Below are 17,733 nucleotides of genomic sequence, written 5' to 3'. Positions count from 1 at the left end.
AGAAAAGGGCTATCTTGCTCGGAGAACACAGAATAAGAACACTATAGGGAAATACTTAAATTCCAAGTGGAGAGAATTTAATAGTGATAGAAAAGAGATCATTCTGAGTCAAATAATTCAGAAGAAAATGGGAGAAGAGAGAAGAATGAATATGGCGAGAATAAACCATGGCTTGTTGCCCAAATTTATGGAACATCAAAAGGGAGAATTCTAGTGAAAGTGTAGCTCATATGTGTATGCTTTTGTCTTTTGTTGTTTGATTTTTTTTTTTTCCTTTTTGCTAAATGAGATTAATTCTCTAAGTCTGTGAAGTACTTTCTTGTGCCTTTGGCTATTTTCCTAATTCAGAGTTATTTTAAGTGAGTGTACTGAGGTTTGAGAACAGTTATTTAAGGTAAAAGTTCAACCCCACTCTCTCTAGGGAAAACAGTTTAGATAGATCACTTGGTAATTCAGGAGAAAAAGATCTCTTTTCTTGCTAATTTTATAGATTTGACTCCCTATCCAGGTTTAACAATTTTTTAGGATAAACAAATGCAATTCAACATTACTCTCAAAAAGAACCTTTAACATACCAAAGAATCATGATGACAAAAAACTAAAAAAAAAAAAAAAAAAAAAAATTTGAAAAGGTTGGCAAGGGGTAAAGTTTTCAAGAAAAAAAATTTTCCACGAACCTTTTTAATGCTGTTGTTTCTGATTTAAGTACTTTTTAAAAAGTAGAAGAAAACTGAGTCAAATTCAATTTTTTTCTCAAAATAGAAAATGAGTATATTACCTACGTGGATGCCCAGTGTATGGCTAGGAATCAAATTAATCATTCTCATGAGGATTAAAAAATAACCTCTCTGCCATGCATTTAATTCCTAAATCTCTGATTTAGGACACTGACTTGTGTTTTTAAATGCCCTTAATGACACATCATTTAACTTCTCAGAGATTAACTTAATCTATCTTTTTGTAAAGATGAAAATAGCAAAGAAAGTCATTAGTGTTCAAATTTCAGAGTGTAGTGTATCTACCCCCAAGTATGATTATTTCATCAGGGATTTAAACCAGCAATCAAGGTTGTATTGTATGTAGAGAAGGAATAGCAATGTAACAATTGGGGGAAAAGTAGAAGTTGAGAAATACCCTCTGGGTAAAATGTAAGTGGGGAAATGGCATGATTTATTGCCGTGTATGTGGTATTAGCATGTATGTGAGTATAACAAATTAAACTTATGTTTCTACTAATAAGAAACCAGCAAATGATAGTATCCAGAGAACAAGTCTCTAAGAAAATCTACCTGATAGTTTTGTGGTTTCTAAATTAGCCTTTTAAATTTTAATGACGATGTCATAGAAGGAACATCATATTTCAAAGCTTTGGAAATATAATGCAACTTTAGAAATACCACAAGCTTTCTAAGAAATTCTTTCCTCTCTGTAAATAAGTATTTCAAAAGTTCTGTTAGGAAAGCATCTTTGAGATTTTTATTTGTTGGCAGAGTATATATTACTATTTTGCCCCAAAGGACTCCTCTATCCCAAAACACGTTTAAATAAAAATTATTGGATTCAAATTAAAATTTGTTTGATGTTTTTGTTGTGAATTACTCCCAATCTACATTAAATTTATTTTCCTTTCAGTTTAAAATACAGTGTATTTGGGGGGGGGATGTTTTCTACCTTTTAAATCAAAACTTTGGATTGCATTACAGGAAAAACAAATCTTGTAACAGAGGCAAAGTAAGGTTGAATAGCAAATAAATTAGATTCAGCCTTGAGATAACAGAAATAGCTGTAATCAGAAGATATGTTTTATTATTACAGATGGAGATAATGGTGAGAAAAGTGTGGGAGAATGCCTAAGGCTTATTTTAAGACAAATGTAACAATATATTACCTAGATGGCTTATTTTCACATATGTATTTTTTTAAAATGCCTTTTTCTGGAATTTATTTTAAGCAAATTTCATCATTACAGAAGTAAGTTTAAAATTGATAAGCACTGTTAAGTGCTTTTGAAATAGAATATCCGTAAAGCCATATGTTCTATACAGAGGGATAACCAAAAAAATACAGTGTAATTTTTGCCTTCAAGAAGCTTTTAATCTTTTCTGAAAATAGTATGCACTCAATTAAAAAAGATAAAGGGATAATTTGTATCAAATTGTTATGCCCCAATAATGGGTCTGTGATTAAAGGACCGAGACTGATACAAAGCGAAGGTCAAGCAAAGCTTTATTTCGCGCCAAGCATCAAGAATCTAACAGAACGTTTGGGGCTGCACCTCTTACAAGAGAGGGCGACCCTTCTGTTTCACAGGCTAGCTTTTAAGGGCAAAGGCCATGCGGTCAGGCCTGGCCACGCACAGGTGGCCAATGAGATTGTAACACACAGGTGGCCAATTGAGTTACAATTTACCCTAGTAGACATTTGAACCAGCCTATTACACCTTGATTGGGATTGGCGCCAAAAAGGCTCCCAAAGAGCGGGGCCCATACTCCTTGGTAACCAGGAAGACAGTAGGCATGCCCCCCACTGATCGGATGTCTCCACCTGGCCTGACCCACCTTTGTATCTGGGCTTTGTTATCTGAAGCTGGTTTATCCCCTGGGGGAAGGGGAGCAGGGACAGTTTCTAAAATAGGTCCTTACAAAATGATTCAGTAACAGATTTATAAATTCAAGATGAACAAATATTAAAAAAAAATAATAAACATACTTATTGGACTCTGAAGAATCCAGTCTGTGAAATATTTCAGGGAGAGCAAATACTGAGGTGTTTTTTGTTTGTTTTTTTTTAAGATTTTTTTTTTAATTTATTTGACAGAGACACAGAGAGAGAGGGAACACAAGCTGGGGGAGTAGGAGAGGGGAAGCAGGCTCCCCACTGAGCAAAGAGCCCGATGTGGGGCTCAATCCCAGGACCCTGAGATCATGATCTGAGCCAAAGGCAGAAGCTTAACAACTGAGCCACCCAGGCACCCTGAATACTGAGTTTTAATAGAAAATAGTTGGTAGTATGTTATAGAATAAAGGAAGAAAGAAAGGTCGCTGGAAATTTTTTTAGTTGAATTTTTGATTCCAGCTCAGGATAATTTGATGAAAGATCTGAACTCATGGTATAAATTAGAAAATTTCTATAACATCTCTAGACCTTATTTTTCTCATGTATTAAATGAAACATATATACATACATACATATACACACATACCATTTAGTCGGGAAAACAAAACCAATAGGAGGCATCTATCTCTCTAGGAATCTTTTTCTTTTTTTTTTTTTTTTTAAGATTGTATTTATTTTTTATTTATTTGGCAGGCAGAGATCACAGGTAGGCAGAGAGGCAGGCCAAGACAGAGAGGAGGAAGCAGGCTCTGGGCTTGATCCCAAGACCCCAGGATCATGACCTAAGCTGAAGGCAGAGGCTTTAACCCACTGAGCCACCCAGGGGCCTCTAGGAATTTATCTTTCAATCTCTCTATCTACCTTATTTTTCTATTATGAGGAATTGAGTCATGTGACTACGGAGGAGGAGAAATCCCCTCTGTAAGCTCCAGACCTAGGAAAGATAAAGATGTAACTCAACCCCCGTCTAACGGCCTGAGAACCCAGGAAGAAACGAGGTGAATCCCAGAGCAGAGTAGGAGGAGGTGAAAGAGTAGGGAAGAAGAAAAGGGATGAATTCCTACTCACTCCACCTTTCAGGCGCACAACAGATTAGATTATGTTGAGTCCCATTGAGAAACGCAATCTACATTGCTGAATTTACCAATTCAAATGCTAATTTCATCCAGAAACACCCTCACGAACACACCCAGAAACAATCTAGTTATCCTGAGGCCACTGAAGTTAACAGATAAAATTAGCCACTGGATTTAGAATTGTCAGATAAAATACAAGATTTTTGTTTTAAAGATTTATTTATTTTAGAGAGATAGAGAAAGAGAGAGAGAGAGTGTGTGCCCTAGTGGGAGAAGGGACAGAGGGAGAGGAAGAGAGAGATTCCTGGAGCAGACTCTGCTGAGTGGCGAGCCCAACCTGAGGCTCCATCCCAGGACCTTGAGATCATGACCTGAGTAGAGATCAAGAGCAGGTATCTTAACCAGATGAGCCGCCCAGGAGCCACTAAAATACAAGATTTTTATTTGCTAAGTCCAGCAATGCTGACTGGACTAGATTTTTCTTCACAGGTTTTCAGGGAAGTCTATGAAGGAACTGTGCTTGAAACCTTACCAGTTCCTTTAAAATGATGTTTGAAAATCTTAATTTATAAAAAAAGCTTATGAAGTGAGAAATGTGATATTCTCCCACCAAATGATTTGAGAAGTTATGACAGCAAGAGCAGAGTGAAGAAATTCAGCTAAAAGGTATATAGAACAGATGGTAAAGTCTATGTATCTATAGTAATAATAATAGTTTTATGGTTCTTTCAATTAGTGCAGATGATAAAGCCAGCATTAGAAATCATAGGATATTATATGATTGACTGTACATGCTTATGTATGTCTGTGGGTCTTTACATAACACTAGAGTTGGCAATGTTATTGCTATAGAATATGTTTGTGACCTAACCTGGAGTAGAAATTTAGAAAATAACCTGCAAGGAACACATATCTATTTTGTTCTTAACATAGTGTCTCATTTTGGTGCCAGAACATTCCTCTTTCCTTTGGGAATAGATCATAGACCTTTTAATTATTTAATATGCTTTTTATTATCATACATAAAATTTTTTTTTATTGGTGCACAGTTCTATGAATTTTAATGAGTGCATAGATGTATTTAACCATCAAAACAATCAGGAGACAGAGCAGTTCTAACAGATCCCCCAAACTCCCTCAACCTTTCTTTAATAGCCAAACTCAACCCTTCTCCTCCAATTTGCACCCAACCTATAGCACCGCTGATCTGCTCTCTCTGTAGTTCCATGGTTTGGTGTTTACAAGGATAGACTCGAATAATGTAGAACATTTTGAGATTGGCTTCCCTCACTCAAAATACTGACTTTGAGTCATCCTAGTTACTGTATCAGTGGTTTTTGCCTTTGCCTTGCCTGACTGTTCCATAGTTTGTTTATCCATTCACCTGATGATGTTTGGTCTTTTCCATTTTGGGGTGTTTATGAATAGAATCACTATATATATTTGTTTACAGTTTTTTTGTGAGTACATAAATTTTTATTTCTCTAGGGCAAGTAGCCAAGAGTGGGTTTGGGTGGGTCTTATGATAAAGGAATGTTTATTGTCAAACTGTTTTCAGGGGCACTTCCAGGAAAGCATTTTCGTTTTTCATTAATAATATGCAAGTTCTGGTTTCTTTGCATCCTTACCAGCACTCAGTATTATCAGTTTTCTTTTTTTTAATTCAGTCATTATAATAGATGTGTAGCTCTATCTTATTGTGGTTTTGATTTACATTTTCCTAATGAGTGATAGTACTGAATATCTTTTTAAGTATGTATTTTTTATTTGCATATTCTTTTTGCTAAAGTACCTATTGAAATATCTTGCCCAGTTTTTTGTTTTCTTAAGATTTTATTTATTTATCTGAAAGAGAGAAAAGTGAGAGAGAGAGAGCATAAGCAGAGGGGAAGTGGAAGGGCAGAGGAAGAGGGTGAAGGAGAAGTAGATTGCCATTGAGTAGGGAGCCTGACTTGGGGTTCCATCCCAAGACTCTGGGATCATGACCTGAGGCAAAGAACGATGCTTAACTGACTAAGCCACCCAGGTGCCCCTCTTGCCCAGTTTTTAATTGAGTTGTTTGTATTCCTACACTGAGCTTTACTGTTATGAATGAAAGTCCTTTGGTGAATATGTGATTTGTAAATATTTCCTTCCAGTCTATTTATTTATGTTTTCATTCATTAAGCAATGTTTTATAAATGCTTATTTTATATGTATATCTCAATGTTATATATATTCCAATGTTATCACTATTTATATAAATATCTGAAATTGTTTTGGGATTCTAAATAGAATTACATTAAATCTATAAATTGCTTGAGGAAAATTGACCTTAATGCTATGTTGACTCTTCCAATCCATTAACATCATCTATCTCTTAATTTATTTAACTCTTATTTGATTTATTTCAAGTTTTATAGTTTTCAGCCACAGATCCTGTATATATTTGTTACATTGATAAATTAATATTACTAATTTGGGCATTAAAAATTTAATTTGGGTTTCAATTGTACATTTTGCTTCATTTAATTCTTTAATGAGTTTTATAAAATTTTATGTATGATAATCAAATTTACTTGATTTTTGTTGTTGATCTTTTATCCTGCAAAGATGTTAATTCGTTTATTATTTCTAGGAATATTTTTGAGGTTTTCTTGGAATTTGACATGTAGACCATGATGTTGTCTATGAATAAGAATAGGTTTACTCTTTACTTCTAATTATGAGGTCTTTTAATTTTTTTCAACACCAGCTGGGACTTCCAATATGATGTTGAATAGGAGTAGACAGATGAGAGAACATCTTTGCGTATTCCTGATCTTTGCAAGGAAGCATTAATGTTTAAACAAGATGTTACCTGTAAGTTTTTGTAGATGTCCTTTATCAGGTTGAGGATTCTCTTCCATTCCAAATTGATTGAGAGTTTTTATCACAAAACGATAATGAATTTTAAAAATATTTTTCCTGTACCAATCTATATGATCATTTGGGCTTTCTAATTTAGAATATTAATATGGTAGATTATATTGATTTTTTTTAAGTATTTAACCAGCCTTGTATTTCTAGGATAAACTTCATTTGGTCATGTCCTAATGTTCATGAGGGATTGGCCTATGGTTTTTGTTTGTTTGTTTGTTTTTTGGGTGTTTTGTTAAAAACTATTTAATCTGATTTGGATATCAGGGTAACAAAACATCCTAAAATAACTTGGGAAATGTCCTTTCTTTTAGTTTCTGGAAGACTTTGTGTAGAATTGGTGTTATTTCTTTTTTTAAAAATCATTTTTGGATTTATAGGCAAAATTATTTAAGTCTGGTGATGGCTTTTGGGGAAAGTTAGATTATAAATACCATTTCTGTTATAGTTCCAGAAATATTATGATTACCTATTTCATATTGTATGAGTTTTTGGTAAATTATGTTTCTTGAGATCTTATACTAAGTTGATGTATTTATATCTTTAAAGTTTCTCATAGTAGTTTCTTATGTTCCTTAATGTGTGTGGAAATAGTAATGGTGTCATCTCTTTAATTTTTGATATAAGTAAAGTGTATCTTTTCTCTTTTTTATCATGGTCAATATTGCTAGAGATTTATCTTTTTTTAAGAGGTAGATTTTATCTTTATCATTATTTCTCCTCCACTTAACTTACATTTGCTTTGTTTCTCTCTCTCTCTCTTTTTTTTTTTTTTTTAACCATGGAAGCCTAGATAATTAACCTGAAATCAGTGTTCTTTTTATAAAGAAAATATTCACTATTACAAATTTCCCTTCAAACTTTGACCAGTATCACAAAAAATTTTCTGTTATTTCTCCATATTCTTTTGATTCAAAATAGTTTTCATTTCCCTTTGAATTTTTCTTTAACCCATGAATTTTTTTTATTTTTTTATTTATTTTTTTTAGTTACCCAAGACAAGGTTTATCTTGGTTAATTTCACATACATATTTGTAAATGTGTGTGTGTTGTGCATGTGTGTGTGTGTCTATTATACTGTTGAAAAGGAAATTCTATAAATGTTTATTAGATCCAGTTGGTTGATGGTTCAGTTCTTACGTATCCTTTGCTGAGTTTCTATTTACTATTTTTATCTGTTGCTGAGAGAGGAATTGCTACAGGTTCAGTTGTGCTCTATCAAAATGCTTTGTTGGAGTCCTAACCCTCAGTGCTATAGAACAAGATGTTATTCAAAAACAGGGTCATTGCAGATGTAATTAATTTCAATTATGTCATCCTGGATAGGGTGAGCCCCTATCCAATATGGAGAAATTTGGACAGACACTTATACAGAAAGAATGCCATGTGAAGAGACTGAAAGCCAAGGGATGCAAAAGACTGCCAGCAAACACACAGAAGCTTAGAAAAGAGGCATGAACCAAATTTTCCCTCGTTGCCAGAAAAAGGAAGTAAACCTGCTGACACCTTGGTCTTAGAGTTCTTTATTCCAGAATTGTGATACCATACATTTCTGTTATTTAAATTAGTCAATTTGTGGTACTTTGTTATGGTAACCCTAGAAAAATAATACAGAAGTGTTGATGTCTTTAACTATAATTGTAGATATTTATATCTCTTTTTTCAGTTCTGTAAGTCATTGTTTCATGTATTTCAAAGGTCTGTTGTTACAAATATATGCATTTAGAATTGCTATTCCTTCTTAGTTAATTAGCCCTGGTCATGTATTAAGTGTTGAATTGCTTCTCGCTTGTTGCTTTCAAAGTTCTCTCTTTGTCTTTGTCTTTTAGCAGTTTGATTTTATATGTCTTCACTTTCTTCTTGAGCAGAGCCTCAAGTTTACCTCAAGGTGAGGGCTTAGGACCTTCTCAGATCTTCTCTGCAGATGCTTTTAGACCTGACCATGTACTTCTATGCTTGCACATGGTCTTCTGTATTCCCAGAAATATCTTGGAGCTACAAAGCCACTATGGTCATCTCATTCTCCAGCTATTTCTTTAAAGCTTTTTTGGGTAGCTTATTGTGTGCTCCAACTGTTATCCACTTCCTCAGGTAGACATGCATTCCATCAATTGCATCTAATTGCTTTCAACAAATGCCCCTGGAGAAAAGGCTTTTCACACTGGGAGATTCGAGTCAGGTCAAATAAAAACAACCTTGCAAATGGGGACTTCCAGGGTATCACCTGACAGGTCAAATTATGACATTTTCTGGGAATGAGGTGTAGAAAGAGCTCCAGCCGATTTCTCCTTTCTCAGTGTTTGCCAGGATGCTGGCTTTCATTGTGATTGCAGCTGTCACTTTTCAAGACAGCCACCAAGCTAGAGAGAAGTGATTGGGAATAGGGCAAGTTAAAATACTACAAAGCTTGCTGATCTCAATGAGAATCAGCCTATTTTTCTCAAAAAAATACTCCCTGGGTTGCTACAGCTTTTGGCTAATTTCTAGTATTCTGAAAAGTTAATTATTACAGTTTTTGTCACTTTTCTCTTTGCTTTTATGAAGTATATAATTTTTGGAGGTGTTTATTCTGCCATTTTTACTGATGTCACCTCCAGCTTTTTTTAGTTAGTATTTGCATAGTATAATTTCATTCATGTTTTTATGTTTACCCAACTTATATTATTATATTTAAAGTAAATATGATGTAGATTACAAATATTTAACCCATGACTTTTAATCCTTTCTGACAATCTATGTCTTTTAATTGGTTTGTTTAGAACATTTACATTTATTATTAATGTATTTTAAATTAAACATACTATTTTATTATTTGTTTTCTAAGTGTTCCTTCTGTATTCTGAAACTTTCCCCCCATTTCTAACATTCTTTGAATGTTATTGAAACATTGTACAGGATTGCAATTTATTTTCTTCTTTTTTTTTTTACTGTTTCTTTGTATATTTACATCTATGTGGGTATGTGTTGAGTACTACACTCACCTCAAATTGAATACAGAAACCTTATCACAATATATAGATTCTTTTTTCCCATCCCTTCATGTTATAATTACACACACACACACACACACACATCCATACATATCCATACACACACACACACACACACACACTATCAATGGTCAAATGTTATTTAAAATTTTAAGAGAAAAACAATGTACTGTATTATCCAGAATCTTACTATTTGTGACACTTGTTTTCTACTTGATGTTCCAGATTATCTTGTTACCATTTTCCTTCTGTATAAAGAAGTTTCTTTACCACTACTTTAAGAGCAGGCTTAGCCTCCTTTATCTAAAAATGATCTTATTTTATCTTCCTTCATGAATGGTATTTTTGCTAGTTATAGAATTCTCAGTTGACAGTTGTGTTTGTTTTTAGCACTTTAAAAATACTGTTTCTGGGCACCTGGGTGGCTCAGTTGGTCAAGCGACTGCCTTTGGCTCAGGTCATGATCCTGGAGTCCTGGGATTGAGTCCCGCATCGGGCTGTCTGCTTGGCAGGGAGTCTGCTTCTCCCTCTGACCTTCTCCCTTCTCATGGTCTCTCTCTCTCTCTTTCAAATAAATAAATAAAATCTTTTAAAAAATTAAAAAAAAATAAAATAAAAAATATTGTTTCACTTCTTTCTGGACCTCTTGATTTCTAATGAGAAACACATAATTATTTGTATTGTTATTCCCCTTATATATAGTCACTTTTATCTTACTGCTTTTAGTATTTTTTGTTTGTCTTCAATTTTAGCAGTTTTATTATGGTTCTGGGAATATATCTTTTTGGTTTTGCCCTGTTTAGACTTTCATTAGCTTCTAATAGCTGTAGGTTTAAATCTTGCACTAAGCTTTGGAATATTTAGCTATTATTTCTTAAAATAAATTGTTAGCATCACATTCTTTTTTCTCCTCTTTTTTGGGATTCTGATGACATGAATACCAACTTTTTCAGGAATTGTTCAATTTTTTATATTACTTTTTTCATTTGTTCATATTAGGTAATTTCTACTGATCCATCATCAAGTCACTGGCTCATCTCTAATTCATTCAAATATTTTATTATTTATTTATTTATTTCTGAGGTTTTCTATTTTCCCATACTTCAAAATATTTGCAGTCGCAGTTTGTTGGAGTATTTTTATAGTAGTCCTTTTGAAACTTTTGTAGCTTAATTCCAAAATTTGTTTCATTTCAGTGTTGTTATCTATTAATTATGTTTTCCCATATAAGTGGAGATTGTCCTGGTTCTCCAAATGCCAAGTGGTTTGGGATTATACCTGGATCTTTCAGATACTGTTACAAGTCTCTGAGGCTTGTTTAAATCATGGAGAACACTGATTTTTTTGTTTGTTTGTTTTTTTCTTTAAAGGAAATTGATATGCTTAGCTTAAGGTTTCAAGTTCCATACTGCCTTCTATGGGCAGTGGTTTCAATTTCAATATAGTTTTCAAATCTTTTTAAATTCTATTTGGAGTTGTGTCAAGTGTCTGCCACCCATTGGCCAGTCTGTGCCTGAGTTCTGGTCTGTTAATTGATTTCTCACATATTTGTTTTATGCTAATTAGGATTAGATTCAGGGTGTTCAGCATGGAGGTGAGTCCAGAGGTTTATAAAGAACTTTACAGGATTCCTTTTCTAAGCTCCTCCCTCACTGTAATCTCCTCAATACTTTCCAGGTATCTGGGGTCTCCTATTTGGTCCTCTGACCAGTAATCTGGGGAACTGATTACTCTGTTCTACTGTGCCCATTCAGGACTGTACCCACATTTGGGTCCAAGAGGCAAGAGAAAGAGAGACACAGAGAGAGAGAGATTGAAAACATCAAACATGTGCTACTTCCTTGGGATCACAGCTCGCTCAAACAGAGAAGAAAATTTCCCTCCTTCTGAGTTGTGGCCCCACTGGTCCTCCCTCACAGCCTTTGGATTGTCAGCACTGGATTGCTTGGGGCTGATACACAATAGAATAATGATTTTTTTTTTTTTTAATGGAAGAAAGAAAAGACAAAACAAAACTGTGGATATCTACACTCTTCTAAGTGTTAGACATCCCCTTTCCTAGTTTTCAAACCACAACCAGACACCTTGTCCTATAGCTTCTCCCTGTCTACAGCCTAGTGCTCACTTCTGGATTTGGACAGCATTAAAATCAGGTTGGCGGATACCAGAGGAAAAAAATGAAATGGCAAACTCACTGTTAGTTCTTTGGTATTTGAATTTCCCCCCTAATCTTCCCAGTACTCTATACTTTGTAGAATTACCAACAGTGGTTCCATACATTCAGTGCAGGCTTTATAGTTCCAGTCTATGTCATATTCAGGGTATCCACAGCATCTTATCTAGAACAAGAACCCAAATAAACTCTGCTTTAGTGTAATTATATCACTGTATAATCCTTAAATATTTAGTGAGAAACAATATAATGTTTTTTATGTACATTAGTTTCTAAGTCAGATTGCCCTAGTTCAAATGCTAAGTCTGCCATTTACTAGCTCTGGGCCATGTGTGGATTATTTGAACTCTTTCAGCCTGTCTCCTCTTCTTTTTAAAGGCAAGAATGATTAAAAATGGTATTTCCCTTTCAATTAGTTATTTAGTTAGTATATATGAGTGCTTGGGGCACCTGGGTGGCTCAGTGGGTTAAAGCCTCTGCCTTTGGCTCAGGTCATGATCCCAGGGTCCTGGGATCAAGCCCCACATCAGGCTCTCTGCTCAGCAGGGAGCCTGCTTCCTCCTCTCTCTCTCTGCCTGCCTCTCTGCCTACTTGTAATCTCCGTCTGTCAAATAAAATAAATAAAATCTTTAAAAAAAAAATATATATATATATATGAGTGCTTAAAATAGTTCTTGACACAGGGAATATCATAGAAGCTTCGCTATTATAATTTTGACTAAAAATAGTTTTTGAACCATCTTTGTTGTACAATCTCAATATTACTAATCAATAGCAGAAATATTAGGATTATGGTAAACTATTTTGTTCATTTCAGACTTTATAAAAATGCAGATTATCTCTTTCTAAGTTTAGGTTGCCACTTACCCTTTTATTCTTATACTTTCTTTCATACATTTTATCAGATTGTCCTGTGAAGATGCAGTTTCATGACCTGGTCTGACCACTGTAGCCATTAAATCACATAATCAGAAAGCTAATTTCATAGCACTTTGAGAGGGTTATTAATTGTTGATGTATATATTTTGAAGAAAGTAAAATATTGGGCAAAGGGCATATGCTGATAGTCATGCATCAGGCAAGATTTAAAGGGAAACTTAAAATCAACCTTCCTCAGGATGAAGATAAGAATCAGACGACTGATGCTATAACTTGGGGTGGGGGTGGGGGCAATAGACCTCTCACTACTCAGGACAGGTCACTAAGAGCATGCTTCTGAGGTTGCGGAGATTTATTACTGGACTTTTTCCCCAATATTAACCAAAGAACTCAAGCTAAAAATCAAAATGGAGCACACTTTTGTATCTGATGCCTAGATGAAATAAGAACATAACATAATTTTGTTTGAAGGATATTCTTAATGGGGAAATTTTATAGTGGTCTCAGAAAAGTTTATAGACTCTGATCAAAAGTCAGACCCTCTGTGTGTATGTGTACATATGTATATATGTATGTATGTGTGTATACATATACACATACACATTATTAGTTACAAGTGTATGTCGGTGTTTGTTTTGGAACAGTTTGTTGTTCAATGAGATGAAACGGATTAAAAATAACTATTTATTTATGTACTTTCTTAAGATTAAAGGAACTTTAATATATGAGAACAATGTTCCAGGCAATAGCTATAAGATATTTCTAATGAAAGTCATAATCATGTGTTCCATACCTGAAATGCCAGTTTTTCTAGTAACCGCTATATACAAACATTGTAAAATGAGGTTATGAGCATTTAACAATTATTAAATCATATAATATATTAATAAACTTGATACCCAAAAGTTTTAATTTAAAATAAGAAACAAAAAAGCCTTTGGATTCACATGCTTGAAAACTGGACCCAAACTGGCTTAAGCAGAAAGGAAATTTTGGTTCTCATGTAACAGAATGTCCAGAGGCAAGGCTGATTTTTGGCATGGCCAGAATCAGAGCTTCATGATATCAAGGCTAGAGTTTTTTTATTCTTGGCCTTTGTCTGGAAGTCTCAGGCTCTATATGGATACCGAGAAGGTGGGATAGTGAAAGGGCAGAGGTAGAGCTGTCTACCCTCAGTGGGAAGATTATTGTATCATTGTCATTGTTCAAAATTGCTTGCAAACTGTGGTAATAAAAGACATTCTTTTAGTAGGTTTTAATATTAATTTTAAGTCTCTATATACAATACATACCCCATTGCTTGGATATAGGGTACAACTACTGCTCTCATCATTCCCACATTATGTGGAAGGGAGATGATGGATGGCAGCAATTCCATCCTCTATATTCTTTCTGGAAGAAAGACACCTGCTTCCTTCCCAGACATCTCAGAAAACTCCCCCACAGTCTTAATCCCACTGGCGTGGAACCCACACATATTTGAACCAATGCCTGTGGCTGGGGAATGCTCCTCAGTGATTGGCTTAAGCCAATCAGGGTATATGCAAACTCTTCATACCATAGTAGTAAGAGGAAGCAAGGGGCACCTTCCCAAAGGATATTTAGTAATGTCTTTTACCCAAAGAAAGATGGATGGATGCTGGACAGTTTAGTAAATTTTCTTTTGATTTCTTTACATACTTTATCCATGTGATGATTTGGTATAAAGGTGAAAGTCCTGATTATTAAATGTGGCTAGAGATGCAAGGTGAAATTTTTGACGCTCCTTCATTTTAGCTCTCTCTCATACCATGACATACACTAGAAGATCACTCAATTGAACCACATTTCTGTCAACAGAAGCAGAGACAAAATAACCCAGACCTCAGAACATGTGTCAATTATTACATCTATCTATGCTAACTCTATGACTAACCATATGCATAGAATTTTCAGTGAGGTCCATGTTTGCATATGTATTTGGTTTAATATATGAACTTCTGTTCCTTGTTTATTTGTTTTGACAGGTTGAATAGGCAACCATAAAACACAATTGAACACATCCTTGAGAAGTAATGACATAACTGACATTAGCCTTATAGATAGATAGATAGATAGATAGATACCAAGATATATGTCAAGATAGATACCTTGACAGTGTATATATATATACACTGTCAAGGTATCTATCTTGTTTCATATGGGTTTCTGCAGAAAAAAAACAAAAGGAATTGTGTAGTATTTACCATTTTACCGCTTGGTTAATACTAGCAAAACTGGTTTGCTAATTATGGACTGTATTACAAATTGACAAACTGTTGTCCACAAGTAATATCTAACCTACTGCTTGTTTCTGTAAATCAGTTTTTATTGAAATATAGCCCATTTATTTGTTTATTGTCGATGGCTGCTTTCACCCTACAATGACTTGGAAAGTCTAAACTACCTACAGTCTTGCCTTTTACAGAAAAGTTTTCTATCACCTTGGCTATATTAATGGCTTACATTATTAAACACTTGCCATTTGCCAGGCACTGAGGTAAAAGCCTTACTCCAGTCATTCTAGAGAAGAAAAAAAAACATGAAGTAGAGGGACAAGTAAGTTAGCGCAGTGTCAGATAATCAGCATGGACAGAGAGATGACTGGAAACCAGATATTTTTTTTTAACAATTCACTGAACTACTACTTTTTCAGTTCTGAAAGTTTTCTCATTTCTAGTAGGTGCAGGGATAAGATAACGAGCTTAGAAAGTGTGGAGTAAGGTGAAGAGCTTTTGAGTTGGGGAAACAGAAACTGAGGCTCTAGGCTGGGTCTTGCTGTTCCTTAGCTCTAGGGATAAAGAATTTATTTATGGTTTCACTTACTTGTGGAGCATAACAAATAACACGGAAGAAATTGGGAGATGGAGAAGAGAAGTGATTTGGGGGAAATCAGAGGGGGAGATGAACCATGAGAGACTGTGGACTCTGAGAAACAAACTGAGGGTTTTGGAGGGGGCCAGTGGGGTGTGGGGTGAGCCTGGTGGTGGGTATTAAGGAGGGCATGTATTGCATGGAGCACTGGGTGTCATGCATAAACAATGAATTTTGGAACACTGAAAAAAATCAAAATTAAAAAAAAAAAAAGAATTCACATCAAATTTCCTGTCATCAGCTTTTCAAGAGGCAGTCCTGTGAGGTAACCATTGAGGCCTCTTTCAGTTCTAAATATCTAAGATGCTAAACTCTCAAAAAGAAAAAGCACTCTCTTATTTCTACAGAATAAAGTAGACTTAATACAGTCTAAAAAAATTAGCTTGGGGTGCCTGGGTGACTCAGCAGGTTAAATGTCTGCCTTCAACTCAGGTCATGATCCCAGGGGCCTGGGAATGAGCCCCACGTCGGGGTCCCTGCTCAGCAGGGGAGCCTGCCTTTCCTTCTCCCCACTGCTCCTGCTCTGTCTTGCTATCTCTCTCTAATAAACAAATAAAATATTTTAAAAAATTTAAAAAAGTAAACAGAATCAACTCAAAATTCTATGTAAAGGAAATAATTACATCCCAAGGAAGAATATTAACTAAAATTTAACTGACTTTGTTATGGATATTGATTATTTTGTAAGTTGACATAAAACAGGTCTGAACAATTGATCTGGGGACAAAACTAGACCAATGTTAAAATTATATAGTCTAAATATTTAATAAAAAATGTTCTTTCCACCTGTACTCCTCTACCCTTACTGGGTTCTACATATGATCATAGATATTTGTTTACATTTTAAAATCATATAAAATGAACAATTTAGTTAATGGTCTACAAGGTGAAATTAGAGAATGAAGCTCCTTCTTAAATAATGGCGTATAATTCCTGCTGACATCTTTGAGAATGCAAAGTCCTCTGTTTTAGCTCCCTAAGTTTCAGGAAATTCTCTGCAACTATAGAACACTTTTCATATAATGTAAACTGGTCTTTTCTTTTGAGGAGTTGAAGAAGTTTTCCCCCACAATATCCATGTTTCCTCTTAAAGCTTCTCATACCCTATAACCAACTGCAATAAATGTTGAGTAGAATTGTCATCATAGAAAGTAACCAACTAGGGCCAAGGGCCACAAATTGGAGGAGTTTGACATTATGTATTCATCTTAATTTATCAAAGGCTATATATGCAGATGAGAGAAACCATAGAGATATAAAAAAACATGAGATTTTCTGTGGCATAGAGAATATGTCAGCTAATCACACTGGAAGAAACATCTCTGTGTCAGCGATATAAAAGGGAGATGTTAAAGGACAACTTTAAATACAGTGAAAGTATTAGGGAACCAGCCCTCCTCCTGCTAGCACATCAAATGGGCACTTTGTGAAATTTGCAGAACTCCTTCAGTGGAGTTTGGTTGAGCTTCATACATGCAGAGAGATGACACATTTTATTTGTAAGACATAAACCTTTGTGTGTCTGTGTGTGAGTGCACTGCGCATGTGCATGCTTGTGTAGATGAATGTGCCATTTATTTTTCAGACATAGGACTCAAGAGACACATGTTTCTAGAGAAGTCTAGAAAAGTAGGGGTGCTTGGGTGGCTCAGTTGGGGAAGACTCTGACTCTTGATTTTAGCTCAGGTCATGATCTCAGGGAGGTGAGATACAGCCCACCTTGGCCTCTGTGCTCAGCAGGGAGTCTGTCTGAGATTCTCTCCCCCTACTGCACCCCCTCCCTGCCCTCACTCTCTCACTCACTCTCTCAATTAAATAAATAAATCTCTCTTTTTCAAAAGTTTTATTTAATTATTAGAGAGCACATGAGAGAGAAAGAGAGAGAGTGAGCAGGGAGAGAGGGAGAAGCAGACACACTGCTGAGCAGAAAGCCTGATAGAAGTCTCAATCCCAGGACTCTGGGATCATGACCTGAGCCGAAGGCAGAAGCTTAGCTGACTAAGCCACCTAGACGCCCCAAATAGATAAGTCTTTAAAAAAGAAAAGAGAAAAGAGAAGACAAGAGAAGAGAAGAAAAGGAAAGAAAAGAAAAAAAAGAAAAGAAAAGAAAAATTAGGATCCTAGAAAGGTAAAGCTGAAAAATATCTGTGCAAGTCATTCATTCTCCTGAACCCAGCTTAAGTTCACCACACAGAAAGCCTCATAGAAA

The sequence above is a fragment of the Neovison vison genome, chromosome 3 (genome assembly GCF_020171115.1).
Source record: "Neovison vison isolate M4711 chromosome 3, ASM_NN_V1, whole genome shotgun sequence".
Taxonomy (NCBI): Eukaryota; Metazoa; Chordata; class Mammalia; order Carnivora; family Mustelidae; genus Neogale; species Neogale vison.
Note: the sequence above shows the minus strand (reverse complement) of the source record.